Source organism: Chiloscyllium plagiosum, chromosome 7 (genome assembly GCF_004010195.1).
Source record: "Chiloscyllium plagiosum isolate BGI_BamShark_2017 chromosome 7, ASM401019v2, whole genome shotgun sequence".
Taxonomy (NCBI): Eukaryota; Metazoa; Chordata; class Chondrichthyes; order Orectolobiformes; family Hemiscylliidae; genus Chiloscyllium; species Chiloscyllium plagiosum.
The window spans coordinates 12,524,597-12,535,325 of NC_057716.1; the positions used below are offsets into that span (position 1 = coordinate 12,524,597).

General features: G+C 40.6%; 1 long non-coding RNA gene across 1 annotated transcript in view; it reads left to right on the forward strand.

Moving 5' to 3' along the window:
* Positions 1 to 2,258: 2,258 nt before the first annotated feature.
* Positions 2,259 to 10,729, forward strand: part of LOC122551333 — a 17,101-nt gene continuing 8,630 nt past the window's right edge. The window contains exon 1 of the long non-coding RNA XR_006312074.1: positions 2,259 to 2,543. This is a non-coding gene — a long non-coding RNA (uncharacterized LOC122551333). The remainder of the gene's footprint in view (positions 2,544 to 10,729) is intronic.

The window sequence follows — 10,729 nt, forward strand, 5'->3', positions numbered from 1 at the left end:
TTTATTTCACTATCCAGAGAAGACAGAATGAGAGTGTAAGATTTAGATGATTTCTCTTTGCAGGTTGGATGTTTCTCTTGTATTGTCCATACACAAGGTTGTAGCTACTTGTCCAGGAGCTAATCAAGACGTTGTTACTATGCTGAGAACTCTTGAACACTCAACTGTTCATAATTAAATAAATCAGTCAAAAATGTGTCGTTGACCAAAATGGCTATGGAACTGTGATGCCTAGCATCCTCCTCTGCGACTTGAAAAAGGCAATATTGTAGATACTGATCACAATGAATTGCAGTAACTCACTTTAACATTGCAAATATCTTGTATAAATCAGTGCATTTTCCCATTTTTAGGTGACAATCCAAAAAAAAATGGTCTTTATAAAAGATAGGACAGGCACTCCTCAGATCTAAAAGCAGCAGTCTTTTGCTAATTTGCAAGTTTTGAATTATACACAGCAAATAATGATCTGATCAGGCTTGCTGCTGGCCTGCAGGACAGCTTTGATGCACTGTATTTCTGCATCCAGCTTTCAGGTGGGTAAACGCTGAGGCTGTATTTGCAAGATTTCTGAAAAGGATGATCTTTTAGTCTGTGGAGAGACATGAAACCCAATGACTGGTGGAGGTAGACTTGCGATAGACAGTAATAGAAAACCCATGAGTTAATTTCTCAACTAGCGTGAGGAAAGGGGGTGTATAAAAAACATCACGGCACCTGAGAATGCATTAAAGCACAACACATTATCAGTTGTACATCTGTCACTACAAATAGAGGGTGCCGATTTCTAAACCAAAACATTGATGGGATGTGGGTGCTTTTGACTAGACCAGCATTTATTGCCCATTGTGATTGCCCTGCACAAGGTGATAGCAATGTGCATTCTTGAACTGCTGTAATCCTTGGGATGTAGTGATGCCCACAATGCTGTTAAGAAGGGAGTTCCAGCATTTTGACACAGTTACAATGAAGGAGCAGTGATATAGTTTCAAGAAAAGAAGTTGTGTGGTTTGGTGGCAAAGTGCAGATGGTGGTGTTCACAAGAACTACTGTGCTTGCCCTTCTAGATTGTAGAGACTGTGGTTTTGAAAGCTGCTGTCAGAGCAATATTGTTGAGATAATGCAATGCATCTTGTATATGTTACACACTGTGCCTACTTTGTGTAAATGGTGAAGAGAGTCTAGAAACTCCAGTTTTTGAGCTTGATTGCCAGTTCCATAGCCAAAAGTTGCAAAGGACTAACTACTGCTAATTTATATAAATCAGACAGCTTGTATTTTCTTCTTTAGCCCCACTGAGATTTTCTGTCCCTTATCCACCAGAGACTTTACTATCCCTTGATAGTTCTGATTGTCTGCAGGTTCACTTTGTGAACCATGGCACCAGCAAAGTGGGTTTCAAATTGTTTCGCTTGAAGGTCTCCATTTCAAATGAATTTGTTTTCACCAACTGCTATAATAACGCAAATTGACTGATACAGAAACTCTGAAACATTTAGTAGAAGAAATTTTATTTTTAAACTTGTTCTTTTTCCTTATTCTGACTCTGATACAACAACAACAACAACATGGATTCTGATCAGGAATATTAAATTAAAGGTATATTAAGATAGTTAAGTCCAACTTTGGCCAACTAGCAGTATAGTTGTGAAAACAGTGGGTTGTGGTTTGGTGGGGACTTTATCAATAACATTTTCTTGACAATGCGTGAAACACAAGCTGTAAAAACATATTCCTTGCCCTGAGAAAGAAATAACCGTGATATTGGAAGCTTAAGTGCAGACCAGCAGCCTGTCCTTATGTGCATCTAGGAGGTAGCTCCAGTGAGGGAGGGGAAATTGCTACTGATGGAACTGAGGATACAAAACACAGCAGAAAAAACACTTTTCCACCTGATCAAGCCGGTCACCTTCTTCAGTATCTGTGGACTGCAGTCATTGGCTCACTCCCACCTCACCAACCCTCCTCAAACCTAACACTCACCCTTTCCGGGCCAATTTGTGCTGTTGGCTGCCAGTTTCACCCGCCATTCATTGCTCTGATTAGACATTTTTGACTCTCCCTCCAAAACAAAAACACAAGACTTGACAGTTTCATTGTGAGTGCAGCAATTCAGGCAGCATCCGAGGACAGGCAAAATCGACGTTTCGGGCAAAAGCTCTTCCTGAAACGTCGATTTTGCCTGTCCTCGGATGCTGCCTGAATTGCTGTGCTCTTCCAGCACCACTGATCCAGAATCTGGTTTCCAGCATCTGCAGTCAGTGTTTTTACCTAGTTTCATTGTGAGATCATGACTGGGGCTTAGAAATTGCATTTCATGCAATAACGAAACCCTGTGAATGGCGGTGCAGCCTCTGCCTCTATGTACCATTTACACAATAATGGATGAGAGACAGGATGCTGCTGAATAATCAAGCAAGTGAAAGGAACAGGATGTGAATGTTAATGAATGAGAGACCCAGCAAGAGAAAGCACGTCAGCACTATTAGATGTAAGTGAATGCTGACAGAGTAAGCAAGTGAGAGACTGAATGTGACTGAAAGGTGAGTGTCTGCATTTTACTGTGACAATAAACCTCTTCAGGTGGAGATTTCTTTCTCAGCTGAATCATCTCTGATGATGTTGGATGCATATAAACAGTTTCATAGATCTGTTTCAGTAACAATATGTGTGGAATTTAACATATAATTAATGAAAAATTTTGGTAGTCATTCCATTGCATAAAGAGATTGCACCTGAACAAAATATTCAATCACATTTGCATATTTATTCAACAACTTTATATATTAATACATCCGTAATTGAGAGCTTAGCTAGATAGGTTATGGGCATGTATGACATTGCAAACAATAGTATTACAGTCAGGAATGGATTTCTTAACTTGAGACTAAAACACCTTATCGGGCAGGGAAAGAACAGCATTTCTCTGCATCTCTGATTATATTCAAGCTGGTTAGGGTTAGGTTGGACAACAATAAGGGCTTCAGTTATGAATACATTTTGTAGGGTTTCTGCCCTGGGTTAACTGTTGCTCATCATTTCACTAGTGAGTCTGAGAAATCATTCTTAAATTCAGGAGTGGTACAAAAAAAACATGTACAGTGCTTGGTACTTCATATAAGGTTTTAATAAACTAATTGATTGTACCAGTGTGTGGCATGTACCAGAGTTACAAACTTTTACATTTTGTTGTGACCACAGAGCATTATAGAACAAAAAGGAACTATATTAAGTGAAAGGAAAGAACAAATAGAATATTAGACTGTATTGTTAGAGTGGTAAAAACAATGACTGCAGATGCTGGAAACCAGATTCTGGATTAGTGGTGCTGGAAGAGCACAGCAATTCAGGCAGCATCCAAGGAGCTTCGTATTGTTAGAGTATCAAATACAAATTTTAAATTATTATCTAGCATATATAAAGTTCTGGTCTGTCCACTCCTGTAGTATTTTGCCATTTTGCTCCCCGATAAAGATTACGGGCACACGACAGAGCATGTAGGCTAGAATGATGCCAAATTTACAGCCTTGATTTTGGACAAGCTGGAATAATTAGGCTTGCTTTAGAGAATTGCACACTTAGAGGGGGGCATAACTGAAATTTAAAGAAAAGGCAAACACAGTCCAAATAGAAAATCTGTTACCTGCTCCATACTTTGAAATCCAGTAGTTCCTTCAGTAATGTAAACCCATTTTTGATGCCAGTTGAAGAAAATATTTGAAATTGTAATGATAGTAGCAATATAAATGTATCCATTTTTAATTTCCACCATCTCATTTTAATACCTGAGACCCTTCATAGGATAAAAGGGTTTCAACAAAGTACAATGGCTGCAGTAATTTCCTGATTGCAGTTTGAGGCAAGTTTGAGAAACTATCTGAGCTGAAATGACATTTTATCTAAAGCAAGTCACTGAATCAGGGTACTGTATCCGGAAACTTGAATTTCCAGTTTCAAGCTGCATATGCCTGGTAAGTGCCACATATTGGACATGAAAGGTTTCTCTGCAGAGAATCCAAGTAGGAGAGACAATTGGGCCAAAGACCGTACACATGGTTGAAGCTCATTTCAACAGCTACACTTGAGCAACACTAGTGAGAAAGAAATATTGGCATAGCAAGGGTCATCTCATTGTCCCCTCCAAAACAGCATCCAGTGAAGAAGCATGTCGGAGATACATCATTCACAAAAAACTCAAAGATGTTTACAAGTTTCACTATTGTGCGGATCCTAGTTATCCATTTAACAAATATGGACTCTGGTCAAAATCAAACACCTCCAGGACTCTGAAGATTTTTAAGCTGTGTAGCCTTTACTTTTCCTGCCTGCATTAGATCAGTCACCAACTGCATGTTTATGTTGCACTTGATCACTTTTCTTGGGGTTAGTAAACAATAAAATTCAACTTCCTTTCAGTCAAGTAAACCTTTTTAATTGCCTCCTTAATTTTGGCTTGTACTCAGTTTTAATTAAAGTGTGAAGGCTGAGAGTCTAAAAGAAATTAAAACATTTACAGGACCTGAATGAGGTAGGGTTAAAGGAGGAAAGCCTGTTCACCTCTCACCAGGTTTTGATAAATTTAGGGGTTCAGCTAGAAGTATATTCCCACATGCAAAGAACAGAATTGGAGTGGATGACAATAAATTTTTCCTTCAAAAGCTGTATCAAAGAAAAAAAATTGTAAAAAAAAATGTTTTCTTGCTTCTGTAATATTGAAGTGCTAAAATTTCTACATTTAATTATATTCAAATCATGTACATAATTCTTCAAAGTTCACATGACATATAGACAAGGTGGTTAAGAAGTCCTTTAGCGTGCTTGCCTTCATTGCTCAGACCTTTGCGTATAGGCATTGGAATATTATATGAGGATGTACAGGATGTTGGTGAGGCCTCTTCTGGAGTACTGTGTCCGGTTCTGGTCACCCTGATATAGGAAGGATATTAGTAAGCTGCAGAGGGTTCAGAAGTCTTTTACCAGAATGTTGCCGGGAATGGAGGGTTTGAGTTATAAGGAGAGGCTGGATAGGCTGCGACCTTTTTCCCTGGAGTACAAGAGGTTGAGGGGTGACCTTATAGAGATTTATAAAATCATGTGGGGTATAGATAAGGTGAATAGCAGATGTCTTTTCCCTAGGGTGGTGGATTTCAAGACTAAGTAACATACTTTTTAAGATGGCAGGAGGAAAATTTTAAAAACACATGAGCAATTGATTTTCACGTGAGTGTAGTTCACGTATGGAATAAATGTCCAGATGAAGAGGTGTATACAGGTACAGTTACAATGGTTAAAAGACATTTGGTTAAGTACATGAATAAGAAATGTTTGGAGGGATATGGCCAAGTACAGGCAGGTGGGATTGGTTTAGTTTGGGATTAGGGTCGGCAATGGATTGGTTGAACCAATTGGTCTGTTTTCGTGCTGTGTGACTCTATCACTTGAACCTATTCCGAGATGTTGATCTCAAGCAGGTTGGACTTGAAGCTTGGCTTCCTGGTTCAGAGTCAGAGACACTACCACTGCACCACAAGAGTCCCAATGTCTATGCGTAGTTCTAAAGGTTTTGTTGAAGAGGATAATTTAATTTTGAAAATATTATAAGTGCTGTCCTTGGAAGAATTAAACGTCACTTGGAGATGTGTTTCTGGCCAAAATCTCGAAAAACAGAAATTGCAAAATATCTGGGGGTGGAAACTGAGGATACTGAAACAGATGAATCTAAATTGAAATGATTGAGATTTGAACTAGAATTCCAACAGAATGAGACAAGAGAATATCAGAAAAATGAGAGAGGTGCATGGCAGGGCAAAAGTGAGGGTGAGGCAGGAAAACGAACGATAATGAGAGGGAATACCAGAAATTGAGACAGCTTAGGCGAGATGGGAGAATAACTCTGGTAGAGGAACAGCACCTAATTAAGAGCTGAAGTATTCAAATTTGTCCCTTTTGCCTCTATTTTAATGAGGAAGAGGTGGATCCCCTTTCTATTTCTTTTGTAGGATGAGCACAGCAGTTAAAGTCACAAGTCCAGCAATGGACATCCCTGTTACAGAACAAGCTGACAAGCAATGCTCATAATATTTACTTCATCTTACCTGAAGAAAATGTCACTGATTTTGAGGCAGCAATAGGTGCCAGAGGCATGTAGGCAAATATTTCATATCCTCCAGAAGCTGCCTGACCAGAAATATTGGGAATTTGAATTGTTAAAGCGTTTTCCTTTGACCTGTGAGTACAGGAACATAATGTTGAGACCACCTGTGAAAATCTTCATGAGGTGATTTCCTTTACAGAGTTCAAAAATTCAATACCCTTTCCAATCCAGATGCATATACGGGAACAAATAGTGCCAGGTCCCAGTAGGAACCAATTTGGCTGAGAATTGAGTTAACAAACAAACTCTGGGAAGCTGGGGTCTGTTAACTGTCACAGAATGGAGGGGGAAAACAAAGTGATCTTGGGTAAATGCAGTCAAGAAAGAGAAGAGAAAGTAGAACAGTCTTTGGCCATTAAAAGAAGGATCTGGGTGGGGAAGTGATAGGAAAAAACCCCAAATGCTTCCACTTCAGGAAGCCAAGGCCTGAAAAGGAAAATTGTTGGTTCTCTCAGGAACTCAAGTTGCAAAGCCAGTATCTGTAACCTTAAAGGTGATCAGTGTCATCTCTGGCATGACTGTTGATCAGAATAGCTGTCAGGAGTCTGTCAAAAGGAATAGTGCCCACTGATTGTTTAGAGCACCAGAGAGAGAAATCAGCATTCTTTGAGATGTGTGGGGCTTGCAGACCTTACTAGTGGGCAAAATAAATGATTTTCCAACTTTAAATATGTTAAGCTCCAATAGGGCTCATGGGGAAGTGTGTAGAGGTGTCACTAGTTAAAGCTGACTTCATGTAGCAGGAAGGTTAATCCCAATCTTGTCAATGGAAGGGACTGATATTTTATTGGGAAACAGTTTGGCTGTCAGCAAGATATTCCCCTCAAACAGTAAAGGATAGTTGAGAGAAACTAAAAAGGCTGGAGAAAGCCAGCAGCATGCAGGTGAAAGATTTGGAGTTTCAGAAGCTCCAAAGGATACAGCAACCTCCATGAGATTTGGAGAGATCGGAGAAGAATGACATGAATGAATCAATGGGACACAGCAGAAAGGCTAGGAACTGAGAGTTACAAAGGCCTAACAGGTGACAGTAAAATCAGTGAGGATGGGCGTGGCTCAGGAAGGCTATTTGAATTAAACAGGACAAAGGACAGGCCAACAGTATCAGAAAGGTTCAGGACAAAATCCAAAGGAGTTAATAGCTCCAGAATTAGGCCATTAGTTATAAAAGAAGGAATAAAAGGGCCTGGGAAGGTGACAAAAGATTTCAAAAATGAGCCAGAGAACTGGCAAACAGATACCTTCATGGTAAAATGGCAGGGTGGACAGTGAAGGTGAATTTACACTTGGTGAAAGAAGCACAAGAGTGCATAATCCGAAACATATATCCAATAGTAGGGATGTTCCAAGGAAATTGGAATCGGTTAAGCGGAAACTATTTCTAGTTTACAGAAAGACCTGCTAGTTAGTTGTATTTTGGAGCCAAATCTCTTTCTTTGAATACCTAATGGAGTCAGTAGGGACTTTCTTAGGGTTTTTTTCCCCCAAATGTTATGTTTATTTTGTTTCTCCCAGGGGATAATAGAAGATTGAGTGAGAGTTTACATAGTTGCGCCCATTGACTTGGTGGGAGTGGGGATGGGGGTGGGAGTGGGGATGGGGGTGGGTGGGGCAGGGGGCGGGATTGGATTCAATGAGCAATACGTGCTTTTCTCATGGGGGTGTCAGTTCCAAATTTAGCAAGTATTCCACAGTTCAGCTCAGACATTCATCATCAGCTCAAAAGTTGCTAAACTTAAAAGGAACACTTCAATATTTCCATTGAAAACTTTAGCTTGACACCGAAAATTTTCTGTAGCTGAATGATTCAGACATTATTTTGAGTTATTTCCTCTTACAGAGCAAACATTCAGACCAGATAGGTTTATTGGATGACTACCCTTGAGTGTAGAAGTATGTTCCAACTTCAATTCTGAAAGGCCCATCTCTAATTTTTAGACTATGCCCCCAGCTTTGAACTTCCCAACCGGTATAGTTTCTACCTACCTTCATACCTTGAAAACTTTGATTAACGTTACCCTCAACTTGAGAAAATTGGGGAACACAACCCCAATTTGTGTAAGCTCTTCTTATAATTTAATGTTTGAAGCTTAGATACAATTTCAATAAATCTTCACTGCTCTCCCTTCAAGGCCAGTATGTACTTGAAATGTAATGACCAGTATGGCTCAATCCTTGATGTGTGATCTAACCATGACTTTGCATAATTCAAATATAATTTCTACCCCTTTGTAATTGTCTAAATATAAATGCCACCATTCTCCTAACCTTTTTGATTACTTTCATGCTCATGCTTTTATCTATCATCTCCACAATTTAATAATTTTAATGATCTATGCATCTAGACCTGAAATTCTTTTTTTGGAACTGCAGTGTCTGGAGTTTTTCCCATTTAGAAAATGTTTAGTTTCATCCGTTTTTTGATCCAAAGTGAATGATCTCACATTTATTTACATTTGTTTACCACAGTTTCTTCCCAATCAATCAATGACTTGATAATCTCTTTGTATCCCTTCCAAATCTTTTTTGATATTGTCCCTTCCCTCTCTCCTTGCTTCCCCCTCACCTTAATCGTTAGCATTGTCCAAAATGGGCTTTGCTTGTAAGCAGCTGAAAATGTGTTGCTGGAGAAATGCAGCAGGTCAGGCAGCATCCAGGGAACAGGAGAATCGACGTTTCGGGCATAAGCCCTTCTTCAGGAACGAGGAACTTTCCTCATTCCTGAAGAAGGGCTTATGCCCGAAACGTCGATTCTCCTGTTCCCTGGATGCTGCCTGACCTGCTGCGTTTCTCCAGCAACACATTTTCAGCTCTGATCTCCAGCATCTGCAGACCTCACTTTCTCCTTTGCTTGTAAGTAGTTAATTGGCTACATGGTAGTTTACAAAAAACAAAGCCAAGGTGATTTTGGTGATGGGGAGGTTGCTCAGTTGTGCATGATAACACTTCTGGGTATGAAAAGAAAGAAAAAGTAATCTTTTAGTAAGTGCTTTTGTGGCACAATGGTAGTGTTCCTATTTCTGAGCCAGGAGGTCCAGGATCGGAGATGTGTAAAAAATCCTTGAACAGGTTGATTTCAAAAATTATTATCTCTTTGTATCTCTTCCATTCCATCTTCATTTAGCCCCTTCTCCCCACCCATGGCTTGTATTGCTTTTAATGGGCTTTGTACCTGAATTACTTGTTTGGAGAACATGAGTGATTTACTGGTGGTGGTTAATAGGTGACAAAATACCACAAGTGATTTGGTGATGTAAAAAACTGTTTGATGTTGCTAATTTATACTGCCTACCCATAATCCATACACTCTGACTTATTCTGCTTCGCCAATTTCCTATCCAGGTCAAACATTTCTCCATGAGGTTCAAATTCAAGTTTATGAGGATTGTTATCAAATGCCTTTTGGAAGTCATAATATCCATAGATAATCCCTTTTCCACACAAAATATTTAATTATTTTCATCAGCTATAGATACTTTCAAGCAGCAATGCTTGAGGCGACTGCGATGCAACAAGAAGGCGATCGAGAACTTTTACCTCCTTGAAGCTGATCTGCAAGCGCAGATCAGGGAGAGAATAGTTCTGCCAGTGCTGTAATGATCTCTGCTGTATTAAACCTCCCATGTGACAGGATCATTCCAAGAGGAAGTGGGTGGCATAGTGAAAATCTCCCAGTATTTGGTTTCTGCTCTGTTGGACAGAGGGACGACTGCCTTTAGGAGGCTACCTGCTTTACGTGTTTTTCACATCTTGGTTGATGCCCTATTGAGTGTTCAGACTGCCAGCAGTGACGGCTGAACCCATCAATCTGACAAATGAGCAGATAGCACAAAGTTTGTGTGCTGCCTAGCTCATCAGAATGACACAGAAAGATAGGAAATCACAGGCCCCATGCCCAACGATAGATGTGGATTAATTTTTGCTTCTAGATTCAAATAATTCCCTGAAACAGATGTGCAGCTAACTGGTCTGTAATTCAATGAAATCTGTCTATCATCTTACTTAACCTTCGCATAAACCAAATCATCCGCTGACATTTCCGCCACCTCCAAACAGACCCCACCACCAGGAATATATTTCCGTCCCCACCCCTTTCCGCCTTCCGCAAAGACCGTTCCCTCCGTGACTACCTGGTCAGGTCCACATTCCCCTACAACCCACCCTCCCATCCTGGCACTTTCCCCTGCCACCGCAGGAACTGTAAAACCTGCGCCCACACCTCCTCCCTCACCTCTATCCAAGGCCCTAAAGGAGCCTTCCACATCCAAAGTTTTACTTGCACATCCACTAATATCACTTATTGTATCCGTTGCTCCCGATGCGGTCTCCTCTACATTGGGGAGACTGGGCGCCTCCTAGCAGAGCGCTTTATGGAACATCTCCAGGACACCCGCACTAATCAATCACACCGCCCCGTGGCCAACATTTCAACTCCCCCTCCCACTCTGCCGAGGACATGGAGGTCCTGGGCCTCCTTCACCGCCGCTCCCTCACCACCAGACGCCTGGAGGAAGAACGCCTCATCTTCCGCCTCGGAACACTTCAACCCCAGGGCATCAATGTGGACTTCAACAG